Below are 14,970 nucleotides of genomic sequence, written 5' to 3'. Positions count from 1 at the left end.
TAAGGGATTTTGGAAAACTTTGTTCCCTTCCTTACATGGCTAAGGAAACCGAAGTGTGGACAGAAAAAGTAACTTGCCAGAGATCATTAAATCATAGAGCTAGACTTGATAGATCTGTCTCTAGGCTGAGAAATTAAAAAAAAAATAATTAAAAAATTTTGAAAACTGTGACTCTACTTGTTAGTGGGTCCAGCCTCTTTCTATTTTGATTTTTATATTTTTCATTTTATAATAATTTAGCAGACTTTTAAGACCTTCAAGTGATAAACCCTTCAAGCTATTGCAGCTTATCTTCCTAATATGTGCAGGCCAGTTGACTAGGGATGTTAATAGAATATAAAGTTGAATAAATGAGCTCTCAACCCTCGAGGACTTTACAATCTAGTGGGAGAGATGTTTGTTGTTATTGCTGCTATTTTAAAAGCTGTGATTGATTGAAGCCTTCTATTAAACTAAACTTGCCCAAGGCTTTACATTTAGTAAAAGGTGAGGCCATGCTCCGCTTGGTCATTTTGTGTTGATTTCACCTCCATCTATGTGAAAACTGAAGGATTTAAAAAAAATTTTTTTCCGGCCAATACGATTACTACAGTACGATAAAGTATGACTTCACACATATGTATGAATTTCAATTTGCAATTTCAGAGAGAAATTGCAAAAGGTCTACAAGACCGAATTTTTTTAGTGGTGTGTTTATAAACTTAGAGCACTGCGTGGGACTGAGCAGGGGCCAGGGAAGAAAATGACGTTGGTAGGCGTTCTTTGGCCTGAACATTTCTAGGTATTTGTTACATGGACTGTTTTACTTTCACACCCGTCTGTGAGAGGGGAATTATTGCCTCCTCTCATAGAGGAAACCGAAGCTGAGACTAAGTGATGATACGAAAGGCCTTCCTTCAGTAAGGGGTAGAGCCAGGGGCTACACAAATTGGTTCTGTGACAGAATGGACTACGCTGGTACTGGTTTTAGGCTGCCTTTCATTTGTGAAGATCACATAACTGACGCCCTTCCTGAGAGTTAAATAGGTCTTAGTTTAAGCTGTTCTTTTGAGAAGTGGCGATGGGCCTGTGTGGTCCATCCGCCCTCGCACAGTGACTACCTTGACCAGTAGCATGTGTCCACAGGGGCTGGTGGTGGGAAGTTTGCCCTCTGATCACTCAGATGAAACAGGAATTGCCCCTCTGTACCCTCCTGCCTGCCTTTAGTCTCGTTGGCATTATGTCTCTCCCAGCTGAGCATGACTGGTCATTGAGAGCCTTTTGCCTCAAGGAAAGCAGATGCAGTACAGCATATGGCCAAAGCGGATTTCTGAATTCCATATTACAATTTTCCCCATACCTCGGGTTTTATTTTTGAAACAGAAATGCAGGATTCATGCTTATTTTACTTTGTTACCTCTCCTGTCTGTAGTTTTTAATTTAAAAAATTACAAGTCTTTCCATCTAGTTTTAGGCACTTTGTCTCCTGAAGACACATGCTATAAAGTTTCAAACACATTGTGGTCACTTCTGCTGCTTATTGAGCTTTTGAAAAACACAAAAGTCTTCAACCAGAACTGGTCATTGGATGCTGCCTTTCAAGTGCACCCTATATTATGTGTGGCCAACCACTCTGGAGTGGTTTTTGGAGTGGCCCAAAGAACTCCTGTGACTGCTTTATTATTCCAGGAGGAGGTAAGCCAGGGCCCTTTAAAGTTGATCACTGAAACAATGTGATGGAGCAGAATAGTTTGTGTGTGGTCTAAAAATAGAAAAGTTTTCTGGCCATAACCTGTGCTAGTGGTTGCTGTAATCTCGGATATCGTGAACAACAGTTGCAAGATTTAAAGGAAACTGAAATGCAGACCTGTTTAACATTACGGTAGACATCCATGGGTCACCTCCCCAGCACACATGTCGCCTCTCCAAACAGTTTCCTAATTTCCTGATAGAACCCTCCCTCAATTTTCAACTGCTTCTAGCTCCTCATGAGGGAGTCCTCACTGAATTAAACCCATCAGGATATTAAACCCCCTCGCCCCAGTAATTCGCTCTGAAATGAACTGATAACTCCATCATAGCTAATGAAATTGGAGGGGACATTTGCTAAGGTTTCTGAAAAAGGAAAGAAAAAAGAAATGTTTGCCCCCATAAGTTTTCAGAAGACTCTTTGCCAGCTGGACTGGAATGAGAAAGGCTGTGGCTCTGAGTGACACTGGCAGCCATCTTGAGGCCTCAAGGGGAGAGCTCGACCGAGGATGGTGCTGATGACAAGAAAGCAGAGGTGGAAAGTGGCGATGATCGAAGTCCCTGTCACCATCTTTGAGCCCTGGATCCAGCCATGCCTTGAACTGTTCAGCAGAGAGTTAATTTTTATTTATTTATTTATTTTTGTCATTTAGACCAGTGTTATTTTATTTTTTGGTTACTTCTTATATTGGCACCTATTATGTACTAGGGCCTTTGCTTGGTACCAAAAACAGAGATGAATATGATCTGTGTTTTGCCCACAAATTCATAGTCTAGGACTCATCAAAATATAATCAGATTGTTACATGCTGCAATCAAACTAATATAAGAAGATGTAACTTAGCAGTGAGTGTGGGAAAAAAACAGGAATTTCAAATAACAGGAAACAGGGATGACAGTGTAACACAGTTGCTCTCACAAACTAGCATAATCGTAGCCTGCATTAATTAGGTGTGTGCATATGAATCACCTGTGGATCTTGAGTCAGTAGGTGTGGGGTGGGTCTGAGGTTGTGCATTTGTAACAGGCTCCCAAGTCATGCAAATGCTACTGGCTTTTGGATTACACTTTGAATTGCAAGGGATTAGACCATGCCTGTATGGATGCCCCTCTTTAAGGGGATAATAAGTCACATTCAGAGTATAGTGAGGGGATTCAATGTCATAGGAAATAGTGGAAGGAAGACAGTATGTTTAATATGGAAAAGAGAAGGCCTCACATAGACTCTGCTGATAGTCTTCAAATAAATAAGAGAGTGTGCTTTAGAAAAACATTGTATTTGTACTATAGGACCTAGAGTACCCCAGAAATAGGAGGGGTAGAGAGAGGCTATGGGAAGATTTCCATTCAGCCTAATAAAGAACCTTGAAAACAGTTGCTTCCCAAAGATGGAAGGGATTGCTTTATGAGGTTTTGTATCATGTTGCAGGGTTTTAAACTTACAAGCCTTCCGGGGCTAGGTGGTAAATAAATATAACAGAGGTTAAGAGTGTAAGACCATAGGGAGTGGTGGGGATTGACAAGCTGGAGAGCATGTGCCCTGCCTAAAGTCATTTTGATTCAGTTTTTAAAGTTATATTGACCAGCTAAAAACTATGTATGGATAGGGCCACGACTAGCTTATACAGAGCTTTTGTGCCAGTTAGAAAAAGTATGTTTCCTCCTCAAGTCATTTTATTTCCTTCTTTTAGAAAATTGTCTATTTCTTTTTAAAAACAAGGCATTTTATTGTCCTGGAAAATGGGTGATAAAAGTACAACATTGGTGGCCCTACGGTTGGTAGGACCCTATGGATGGACTAGATTCATAGCCCTATGGTAGTAGCCCTATGGATGGGCTGGATTCAGCCCTCTGGAGCCCAGGTTACAACCCTTCTGACTGTAAACCTGTTTCTGGATGTAAAGCTGATGAAATTAGGAGAGAAAAGTATTTGTCTAACATTTTCAGAGAGCAAAATCATAGTGTTCAGGCTAGGAAGGCCCTAGGAACATGGGAGGCACAGCGTCTACCCTCGGGGAGGTTTGGGGCTGGAGGAGGAAGCAGGTAAGTTAGCAGGGCATTGTGGCACTCGAGGTATCAAGAGAGAATCCATCTGTGGTATGTGTATTCAGGGCAGACAGCAGGTCAGTTCTACCTAAAGAGTAGGGGGACAGATTTAATAGAGGAGGTGAGGCTTGGAGAGAAAACCTTGAGTGTAACAACCTTCACATTGTAGCATCCTCTCTCCTGGGAAGTGAGCCTTTCAGTAGAGGAGGGCCCTTTGGGCTGAGCTCAGAAGCACGTACATTCCATTTTGCCTAGCCTTTTGTAGCATCAGTTTTTCATGCTGGAGAGCTGGAAACGAGGAAAGGCAGACTATTTGTTTTAAAGCCCTTCTTCCAAGTCATATTGAATGTTCTTAGGCCTCCCACATGGTAGATTGAGGCTGACTCAGGCCTGTAGGCTGGGCAGAGATCACTGGCACAGCCTGTACACCAGCCTTTAGCTGCCCTCACCTAAGCCTCTTGACTTGGTCCCTTAATCCTTAATTAATCTGGAATCCACAGGTTACACAGGGATATGATTCCTAGATACTGTGACTCTCGAGCCCCTTCTCCTTTCCCACTACTGCTGCTTGTGTCCCCAGATGCCTGGACTTCTCCAACAGCCTTTCTCTTTAGAGACCTCCACAATCTGCTGAATACACAGCTGTGTTTAGGTCACTTTTGCATTCACAACCCCTCAATAGCTCCCTACTTCCTTTCCCATCAAAGGAAGACAAATTCCTCAGCCTGACATTCAGAATCTTCTTAACATCTTCCCTACCCTTCTTTCTAAAACATCTGTTCGTCTTCAACTCTGGTGAGCACTTTGCTCTAGCAAGTGGTTCCTCAGTCTGCATCTTTGCAGAGATTTTCTCTACGGGAGGAAAGACCTTGGATAGGGCAAGGTAGAAAACCTGCTTTTTCTCCTAGCTCAAAAACCAACTCCATGTATGACTAGTCAAACCACTTAACCTCTCTGGGCTCAGTTTTCTCATCTGAAAAAAACAGGACTTTGGACAAGAGCAGGGATCTGGGACCTATTTGTTGAGTACAGTTATATGCACTCTTTCTCATCACTATGGCTTATTTATTATGGGTGCAGTACAGGTGCACTGAGCTCTTTGTAAGCATTTTCTCATTTCACATAGGTGGTAGTCAGCCTTCAAGATGGTTCCAATGGTCCTTGCCTCCTGGTATTCACCTTTGTGAATCCCCTCTCACATTAAATCAGAACTAACCTGCCATCCATAGAATACTTACGGATGTGGTGTGTGATTTTCGAGGCGAGATCATAGAAGGCATAGTCAACTTCCTCCTTGGCCCCTTCAATTGCCCCTTCGGAGGAAAGCCAGACACCATGCTGTGAGGACACTGAAGCAGCAATGTGGAGACCGCTATGGAGAGAAGACCTCCCACCAACAGCCACCACCAACTTGCCAGTCCTTTGTTAACAGCCAGCTTGGAAGCAAATCTTCCAGCCCCAGTTAGGCCTTCATGTGACTGCAGCCTCACCAAAGACCCAGAACTAGTTGAACTGCCCCCCAAATTTCTGATCCAAAGAAACTATGAGATAATAAATGGTCATTGTTGTTGTAAGCCCCTAAGTCTTTGAGTAATTTGCTTCACAGCAATAGATAACTAATACCATGGGTATTTGTATTATCTCTGACAGATGAGGAAAATGAGGCTCAGAGCAACTGAATAGCCCATCTGAGGTTGTGAACTGGTGAGTGATGGGAAAGGGATGCAAATCCAGGTCTGCCTGACTTCTCACCCATCACGTTATACGCCTCATGCCGCAGTGTCCCCCTGTCAGGTTCAGAGTAAGTGCTTATTACATAGTTTCAAGTGAACGAACAAACTGTTTTCATGACTGAATATATAAATCAGTTACACAAGTATATATTTAGAAAAGGAGCCCATAAAAATAAAGAATGAATATTTTCAATCTCATTAAATCAGGTTGAATTTTCCTGTTGCTTAGGACTAATTTCTTCAAAAAGGTTAGTCTCCTAAAATGAAAACTTTATGCTCAAGAATAAAGAACAAAAAAATTTTAGTCTCCAATGAAAGTAATCCTATTATTTGTTCTGATTACATAAATATTGTAAAATAATACACAGAAAAATAAATTAGAATCACCCCCTCTCCTGCTCAATATTACTAACGTTTTGGTTAAAAGCCATCTTCCAGGTTTCTCTCTAGATATAAATACACATATCTGGAAGCTATATTTACACGTAAGTTGCATTATATTAAATAACTAATTTGAAATTTGCTTTTTTCACTGAGTGATACAAGCATTTTTCTACATCCCTAAGTATACATATCCATCATTATTATTGACTTAATGGTTTTCAAGTATATAGTTTAATGATAATTTAGTTCATCATTCTCCTATGTCCCCAAGTTTTCACTATTATTAGAAACTATGTTTTGTTGAACACCGTATGTATATCTTTCTATATTTTCTTTTATATATTTACCCTCAGGATAAATTCCTAGAAGTAGAATGGCTTGTTCAAAGAGTATTTTGAAAGTATCTTGTATCTTCATAAATTTTGCCAAACTGTCTTTCAGAAATATTGTCCTAACTTATATTGCTAATTGCACATGAAAGTGTCCACTTCCCTGTGACCTTGGCAACAGTAGAAACAGTAAATTCCGCATGTAAAGTTTAGTGGGTGTGCTGACCTGTCTGGTCTCCTACACGGCACTGATGAGAACTGACTTTCGTCAATAATTGTGAGCAGAGGCAGATATGATCTTTGCACGGTAGTGAAGATCCATGCCTAGAGGGACGTCTTCTTGTGCCTCTATTTTGGTCTGAACATATTTTAGTAATGTCAGATTGTTTCTTTTACAGCCAGTAAATATCCTTAGAAACCTTTCATTCAAAATCGTTTATTCTAACTTGAGTTGTATAAAGTCATAGCACACCAGTGGCTTATTAAAACAAAAGTAACCAACCTTCCATATAAGGAGGCTTTGTTTTCCTGATGTTTTTCTCCCTTCCTCTGAAGCCTGCTTGTCAGAAGTTACTCCTCTTACACCCCCTTGCTTGTATATCATACCTCCTTCTCTGGTAGCACTGTTATGCCATCCTGCAGCCATAAGGCTACTTGTCCCATTTTCTTTTAGACCATGAACTCTCTAAGGCCAAAAATCTGGCGCCTGGCACCAAAGATGTCCCCAATAAAAGTTTATTGAATGAATAAAACCTATCTATATTGTAGGTTGTCATGAGTAACTAAACAGCCCATGGAGTGAGCTGGCAAGAGCTCTGTCATGGAGACAGTAAGCTGAAGGACTAAACTTGTCTCAGCCACTCATTTGAGTGACCTTGGGCAGATTCTTCCACCTGTGTCAGGCTCTGTTTCTTTCTGCAGTTAGTTTGTTGAGTGATATCAATGGTCTCCAAACCTGGTTGGTCATCAGAATCACCTGGAATCCTCACTGGGTGCAGGGCTCTGGGTTCTTTTAAGAACCACCGGACAAACTCATCTTTATATCTACCTTTCCATTACTTGACCAAGAACATATTGTCAGCAGTGAGCTTCAGTTGGCAAATCTATAAAATGGGGATGATAACCATGGTGGCTGCCCTGAGAACTTCATGGGGCTGAGGAGAAGTTCTAATTATGGGGAGAAGGACCTCGAAACATAGCAGTTCTAAACAAGTATGTGAACTGCTGGTCTTTTCTGTCTGCTTTTTTCAATGGGACTTGGAGTGCAGTTTTGACTAAACAACCCTAATTGAGAACTCGTGGCTCCCTTGATTATGGATAGGAAATCCTTTGCTGAGGCCCTGTCTTTTGCTTCTATCACTAGCAGTCCAGATTCCCTTGAAATATTCCCTCCCTTGCGGAAATCCGCTCTAACCTGGGTGTGGAAGATTATCTCTCTCCAGCTTCCCAGAGACGCTTGGCTCTTGAGCCAACTTAACCATTTCTTCTCACTCCACTCTCCCCCTTCTGTCCCTTACTCTGATCCTCTGACTTTTTGTCAAATTTGTCTTCCACTTGGCAGGTGGCCCACTAGCAGAATGGCTAGCTTCCCTATGTTGGGTCAGGGTATAGGGATGATGCTGTAGAAAGCTGCCAGAATGCGGAGCAAACCAAGATGTGGGTGCTGTCTCATTACTCCTTTCACAACCAAGTACAGAAGGACCTCATCCTGTTTGGTTTTGGTTCTGTCTTTGGAGGCCCACCCCTGAAGACAGTTGAAGATGAGGAACAGAAAAGGGAAGATAGAGGGAAGGGCTGAAAGATTTATCAAGTAGCTGCTGTGCACCAGGTTCCATGCTGGACCCTTTGTATATATTTTAATAACAGCCAACCTTGATAGCACTCCTGGTTTGCCAGGCAACTTACACAGAGTATCTGATTTAATCCCTGTCCCAGGCCTGAAGTGAGAGTTGTCATTCTCATCTTACAGATCAGGAAGCTGAGACTTGGAGGAGGGAAATGTCGTGTCCAAGGTCACACGGTCAGCAAGAGCCAGAACCAGATTTTGAACCCTGACCTTACTGATTCGAGTCTGTCCTGCCTGACAGAAATGGCATTTTTTCAGGCTCCATATTTAGCATTCAAATTTCCAGAGAAAGACCTGAACCTAGAATGGGATTTCTTTTCAATTTTTGGAGCCAAAATTATTTTAATTTTATGGCTAGGAAAATGTAAACTTACATTTTCAGCAGACCAGAGATGATAAAGTATGCATTTGTCAAATAAAATTCTTTGCTGTGATAAAGTAAATCATTCCTTGGCGTTGTAAAAAATTAGGCCTCACTTGAACTGTTTTCACTTCGGCCTTTGCTAATATTTCTGTTATCTCCATTAGGGATTACAATGATGAATGCCTTTTATTCGCATAGTTAAGCACTTCAGTGAATGTGTGAACACACAGAGCTTCATAAGTCATAGGGAGATGAAACAACATGGTCACCACAAGAAATATCTTGACAGTCTGACAGATTGGGGTTAGCATCCTGTCTCTGCCACTCATGCGCTATATGACCTTGGCCAAATTCCTTAGCTTTTCTGGTTCTCAGTTTCCTAATGTGTAAAATATGGATAATAATACATATCTCCCTGGGTAATTTTAAGGATGGAATGAGATGACTTACTTATAGCACTTTGCACTGTATAATACCTGGCATGAAGTGAATGCATAATAAATGTCACAGTTATTATTGGAATAATTCTCAAGGCAACTAGTTATTTAATGGCAATGCCCAGGGTTCACTGAACTTAAAGTTTTTTGGCCATCAAGACTGAGTCTAGGTCGTCTTGTTCCGTGAGCCCCAGCTGCTGATGTACTTGTGCCCCTCTTAGAAATAGTGCAGGCAGTAAGCAGGTGAAATTCATTAGTAGCTATCTGTTGAGATTATTTTGGCTGCAAATAATAATACCCAACTTAACATGTCTTAAATTAAGAATATTAATCGGCCGGGTACGGTGGCTCACGCCTATAGCTGGCAGATCATTTGAGGTCAGGAGTTTGAGACCAGCCTGGCCAACATGGTGAAACTCTATCTCTACTAAAAATACAAAAATTAGCTGGGTGTGGTGGTGGTGCACACCTGTAATCCCAGCTACTTGGGAGGCTGAGGCAGGAGAATTGCTTGAACCTGGGAGATGGAAGTTGCAGTGAGCCAAGATTGTGCCACTGCACTCCAGCTGGGTGACAGAGTGAGACTGTCTCAAATATGTGTGTGTGTATATATATATATATCACCTCTCATAAGAAGTGTGTTCAGGGTAAGGTGATCCCAGAGTTGTTTAATTAACCTGCCCAAAGATTCCACCAAGTTCCCATTTTCTTTCCTTTCTTTTCTGCCATCCTTAGCCTGTGGCTATTAGGCTGGCTCCTTCATGATCCCAAGATGGCTGCAATAACTCCAGGCATCACATCTTTATATCACAAAATGCAAAGGTCAGAAAGAGGAAAGATGGCTCATCCTATCCTCACATCTCTTTCAAAGACAGGAAATAAATTTCCCCAAAGCCCCACCTCCCAGAAGATCTCTCATCAGTTTTTTGGGCCAGAATTTTATCAAATGTTTATCCCAGACCAGTGGTAAGGGAAATGGGCAGGGCCAGCAATTCTCAATTCTAGCTGAGAACAAATTGGGGACCTTTTAAAATAATTACAGATGTCTAGGTTCTGCCCTTAGAGGTTGATTTAATTGGGTTAAATTAAATTTAGATTTAATTTAATTTAGTTTAATTGGGTGAGGCCTTGTACACAGATGTGTGTGTATGTGTGTGTGTGTGAACATGTATACACTCTGGGGAGCTCTGATGCGCATGTAAGATTGAGAACCATTGGTTTAGACCATCGAAGTTTCACCTTCTGGGAAAGAGAGCATTTTAGCCTTCACTGAAGCACATGGCCACAGGATAGCTGGACCAGATTGCCGTTCTAGAAAGAGGACCATGACTACTGGGTGAACATCCAAAAGAATCTGAAAGAAGCAATGGGACAGGAATGGATAACCTCTCCCACTGAGACCGTGCAGTCCTGGAGTGAATGATAACCCCTAAAGGAATGAAATGCTTTCCAGTCAACCAGCACTAGAATCAGTGAAGCTGCTTATTGTTGAAAATGCATATCCCTGGGCTAAACTACAAATCCACAGTCTCTAAATCTCTGGGAGTTTGCACTTTCCACAAGATCCCTAGTTGATTCTTATGCTCACTGATGATTAAAAATAGTTGCCTAGTGGATTTCACTGCCAGCCCAATCACCACAAGCATTCTGGAAACAACAAACATCTCCTTCTCCTAGAAAATTTAGGATATCTGGATTAGGCCATGTCGTATTGTGAAAAGAACATGTGTTCAAATCTGACTGATCTGAGTCTGAATTCCAGTTCTGCCACCTGTACATTGCACCATTTTGGTTAACATCGTCTCTTTGAGCCTCCATTGTCTTATCCACACAATCAAGAGAGTAATACCTACTTCTTAATTTTGAGATTAAATGAGATCAAGGAAATGAGAGCAGTTGACACAGATTAGGGCACAATGGATGTCAGTTAGAATTTGGGTCTTCTAACTTTCAGGCCCACACTGCCTCCCAAAATAGTTTACCGAGGTTCTTCCAAAAGCAATAGAATGGGAGCACTATGCCCTAGGCTGCAAAGAGCCAAAGCATTGAAGTTGAGACACTTCCCCAAAGTGAAATTGCTTGGTGTTTTAGCCTTAAGGAAAAAGCCTTCCTGGGAAAGCAAAGCTAAAAAACTAAAGCTTCCTGGAGGGCCAATTTTTTTAGTCCAGATCAGAAAATGTAATGGGCCTGCCCTGGAGTCTCTTTGGCTTGTCTGACATGGTTGTGACCTGAATACATGATCAAAGCAACAACAGTACTGTTCCTCTGGGTTGTTAGGCAGGAACCTTGGCATGAATTGTTCAGAAAGGGTCATAGGCAGGGTTGGGTGGAAGGTTTTCTATCACTATTTAGGAAAGAGTGAAGTGTGAGGTCTGGCTGTATTCAAGGCTATGCCAGACTCCAAAGAGCCCATGCTTAACTGCTTAATGGAAGCTCTGGGCTTGGCCAGCCTCCTCCCTGTCAACCCGGTGGCCTCTCTATCTGCCTACTGTACAGGGAAAGAGTCAAGTGTAAACTAACACTTCATGTAAATGGGCTGTCAGGTCACTGAACCAATATGTTACAGTTAATCTGTTAAAAACAGCAAGGTCCCCCATTTGTAAACATCCCCTTGATAAGCTCTTCATAGCATATACAACCTAGGAAAATGAATGGCATCCCACCAGCTGCCCTGGAGTCAATGCCCCTCTGTGCTCGTCCAGATGACCTCTCATTTCAGCTCAGCCCAGACTATCCCAGTCCAATTCATGTGGACACACCTGAGCCGAGCTCTGTACTGTTCCTGGGGTGGGGGTCAGGGGTTCCCAAGGGAGAGCCAGAGAGAACCTCCAGCTTTAAATGACTTAGATAATGGGAGATGTGGTAACTTTGGAATACTGCCTGGTGTAAAGGCCGGAATTGTGGACTGAAAAGTTGCGCACCCCTGGCCTTGGATCCTAGTTCCCAAGCTCAATGCTGTATGGCTTTGCCAAGTTAATGAGTCACATCTCATATGTTTTTAACTCCTATGGATTTAACTCCATGCACGTAGTAAAAGAGAGTGAGGAGAGAGACTGCTATAAATAGTGTGGATGATTTTGACTTCCAGTCTATTCAGTGAACAATATAACCTGGAATGAGAGGTGGGAGATGTGGAACTCAGTTGTCTGAGTCAGTTTTGGTCCTTGCTTGTCACTTATGCCATTAATATCTTGTGTTGGGTGTGATTCAAGTATTTAGGGCATACATAGTTGGCTATAGGACTTTTTTGCCTGGCTTGCTAACTTCAGAATCCAATCCCTGTGTAAGATTGGATTTCATTCTATCTACCCAACATAGTGGTGGCACTTGTCAGGCCATATTACGTCATTTTCCCTTTTAAAGTGGGAGGCCCTTTGAGGGAAGAATCTGGTTCTTCAATTTTCTGGTTCTCTTGCTTCCCTTCTCTCCCAGAACCTAGCACAGAGCCCTGTACTTAATAAATAGTAAAATTAGCACTTGGTGCCTACAGTGGTCCTCTCTGCCCCTACCTCATCCTTAAATGGAAGCAAAAGCAGGAGTACGCCAGTGTGACTCACCCTTTCTAGCCAAGGTGGTCAGCTCAGGGCTGAATCCATTTCTAGGATTACAGAACTTAAGAATAACACAGTGGCTTGGAAATGAAAGATGGAGGTAGAGCTTTTGATGGCATTCAAATCCCTGGTTCCATTGTGTCCTGGAGTTCAAACATGTATCTATGCTTAAGTTCTCTGAGGCCCAGCAGCCATGTAAAAAGCTCATAGGCTTACCTAAGCTAGTTCGGGGCAGGTTTCCTTCACTGCAACTAAAATAGTCCTAAGCAACACAATAATTTAGATTATTAAATGGTCCTGTGTCACTTGCGTCAAGAGTTCAAGATAGACTCATTAGCAGGGATTCTCAGAGCAGTCCTGCCTTAAGAATAAAGTTTGTTTATTCTTAAGTGGCCACAGAGCTGAAACAATTAGTTGATAGTCATAGGCCCAGGCCATCACTTGTTTGAACCAAACCTTATACAAGTATACTCTAGAAATGAAAATTCCTCAGGCCAACCATTGCGATGCACTGGTTACCTGTCCTCAAACATAAGTAAAGGATGAAGTGTAGAGACTGTTAGCTTTGCTTTCCCAGGAGGACTTTTTCCTTAAGGCTGAAACACCAAGCAATTGCATTTTAGGGAAATGTCTCAACTTCAGTGTTTTGGTTCATTACAACCTAGGGCATGTCACTCCCATTCTATAGCTTTTGGAAAAACTTCAACAAACTATTTTGGGAGACAGTGCGGGCCTGAAAGTTAGAAGACCCAAATTCTAGTTTGCTATATGATTATGAACAATTTGCTTCATCTTCCAGGCCCTCCATTTACTGGTTTGTAAAATGAGGGCATTAGATTAGGAATGAAACATAAGTTTTGTCTGGCCGTCTGCCTTCACACTTGCCAGCTAACTCCACTTTACCTTCCCACCCAAATTACCATGTAATGTTCAGTGCACAAACTCACAAACTAAGGAATGAAAGAAATATTCCTTTATTTTTGTCTGAAGCCCTTCTTGTACCTGTGTGTTCTGTCTCATTTATTTTCCCAGGGTCAGGAACAAGTTCTGGAAGCTTTTTAGAGAGGCAGGTCCATTTGGTCTTCACAGGCATCCATCTTCACCAGCATCCACAGAGACACCCCCATTATCCTGTTTCATCCTCAGTCATTGGTCTGAACAGGTTGCCTTGGAGATGTCTCATTGCCCTGAGTAAGGGTCCTTCAAGCCAGCAGTTCTGTCCTCTACCCCTGGGCCACTCATGACACATGTGTATCATTCTGATGCTACCAAGGCAGTCAGACTTGAAGAAATCAGTGGGTTGTCTCAGTCTGATTGCTGAGACATCTCCACAACCATGTCTATATTCAGACCTTGCTGCTACCCTGGTTCTGATCCAGGTGAAGAGGAATAAATCTCCCTTTCTCTCGGATCCAACAAAGTGTCTTTGGGACTCATTCCAAGAATCAAACCCAGAGCCTTTTTTCAGAGACACTGCACCTCTTCCCACTCCTCACTTTCCTTCTGACTCACTGCAATTTCTTAAATTGGAGTATCTTTATCATGCAGGTGTGCACCTCTGTGTAATTCCTTTTGTCCATTTTGCTTTCTCCTCAGTCTATTATCTATGCTGAATCTTATCAATTTCTTTCACAACCTAGGATCTTAACACTGAAAACCTAAAAAGACACTTTTTTGGCCTTTTTTTTTTTTTCATGTAACTTCCCTAAAATAATGGACACTGACTGGTGCTACTTTTGATGGAATACGAAGAAGGAAGGCACACATGTAAATAAGAATATGAGAATAAAAACCCAGTTCATTTTTCTAAATATTATCCCACAGCACAACAAAGTGAAGTGTGAGCTGTGCTCCAAAGGAAGCACTCTCCCCATTTGCATCAGTCGGCATCTCAGTTGCAAACAACAGAATCCACTGTGTTTTAAACAGAGAAAACATTAATTCATTGCCTTCAGAGTCTTTGGGAGGTCCAGAGAGCCATGCTCAGGGATAATGCAAGCAGGAACACTCACATCACATCCCTCCATGGTTCACAGCTGCGATCTCATGGTATTGGGGCCCAGATACCACAATTGACACCATACATGAATACGGGGCACTATTTCTAAGATCTCTGCCCCTCTGCTGAAGTGTCTCTGCCATATGCTGCTATTCTCACCCTGAAGTTGATTCTGCGTGGCACCTCATTCCTCACATTGCTCCCTCTGGATAGAAAGAACATGTCTGATGGACAGAGCTGAGGTCATGTGATGATGTCCTAACTGTAAGGAAGCCTGGGAAGAGAAGCTTTCTGGCTTAGAACTTGAAGAGGTGGGACTCATAATGTAGGAAATTACCAGAAAGTGGGAAAGATATTCAAAAGATGATGAGTGCCATTGATAACAAGTGTCACAATGCTCTTCTTTGCAGCCAAGCTCAATATTTGACCTGCTCTAGGGAGATTTCCCTGCATAAGTCTCTATCATATGCTTCCTCTCTCCAATTTGTCATAGCCTTTATAGTCTGACACTATAGGGTTTTATTCTCACTGCTGGCTGATATGGTCTATAACA

The 14,970-nt window shown here is 42.1% G+C and overlaps 1 long non-coding RNA gene across 1 annotated transcript; it reads right to left on the bottom strand.

The window, feature by feature from the left end:
- Nucleotides 1–3,725: 3,725 nt before the first annotated feature.
- Nucleotides 3,726–5,317, bottom strand: LOC129533158 (uncharacterized). The gene is made up of 3 exons (XR_008679202.2): nt 5,186–5,317; nt 5,013–5,087; nt 3,726–4,062 (listed from the first exon to the last, which is right to left on the bottom strand). It is a non-coding gene; the product is annotated as an uncharacterized lncRNA (long non-coding RNA).
- Nucleotides 5,318–14,970: the final 9,653 nt, after the last annotated feature.

This window comes from Gorilla gorilla, chromosome 3 (assembly GCF_029281585.2).
Source record: "Gorilla gorilla gorilla isolate KB3781 chromosome 3, NHGRI_mGorGor1-v2.1_pri, whole genome shotgun sequence".
Taxonomy (NCBI): Eukaryota; Metazoa; Chordata; class Mammalia; order Primates; family Hominidae; genus Gorilla; species Gorilla gorilla.
The sequence above is the reverse complement of the archived record's forward strand: the minus strand, read 5'-3'. Positions and strand labels throughout refer to the sequence as shown.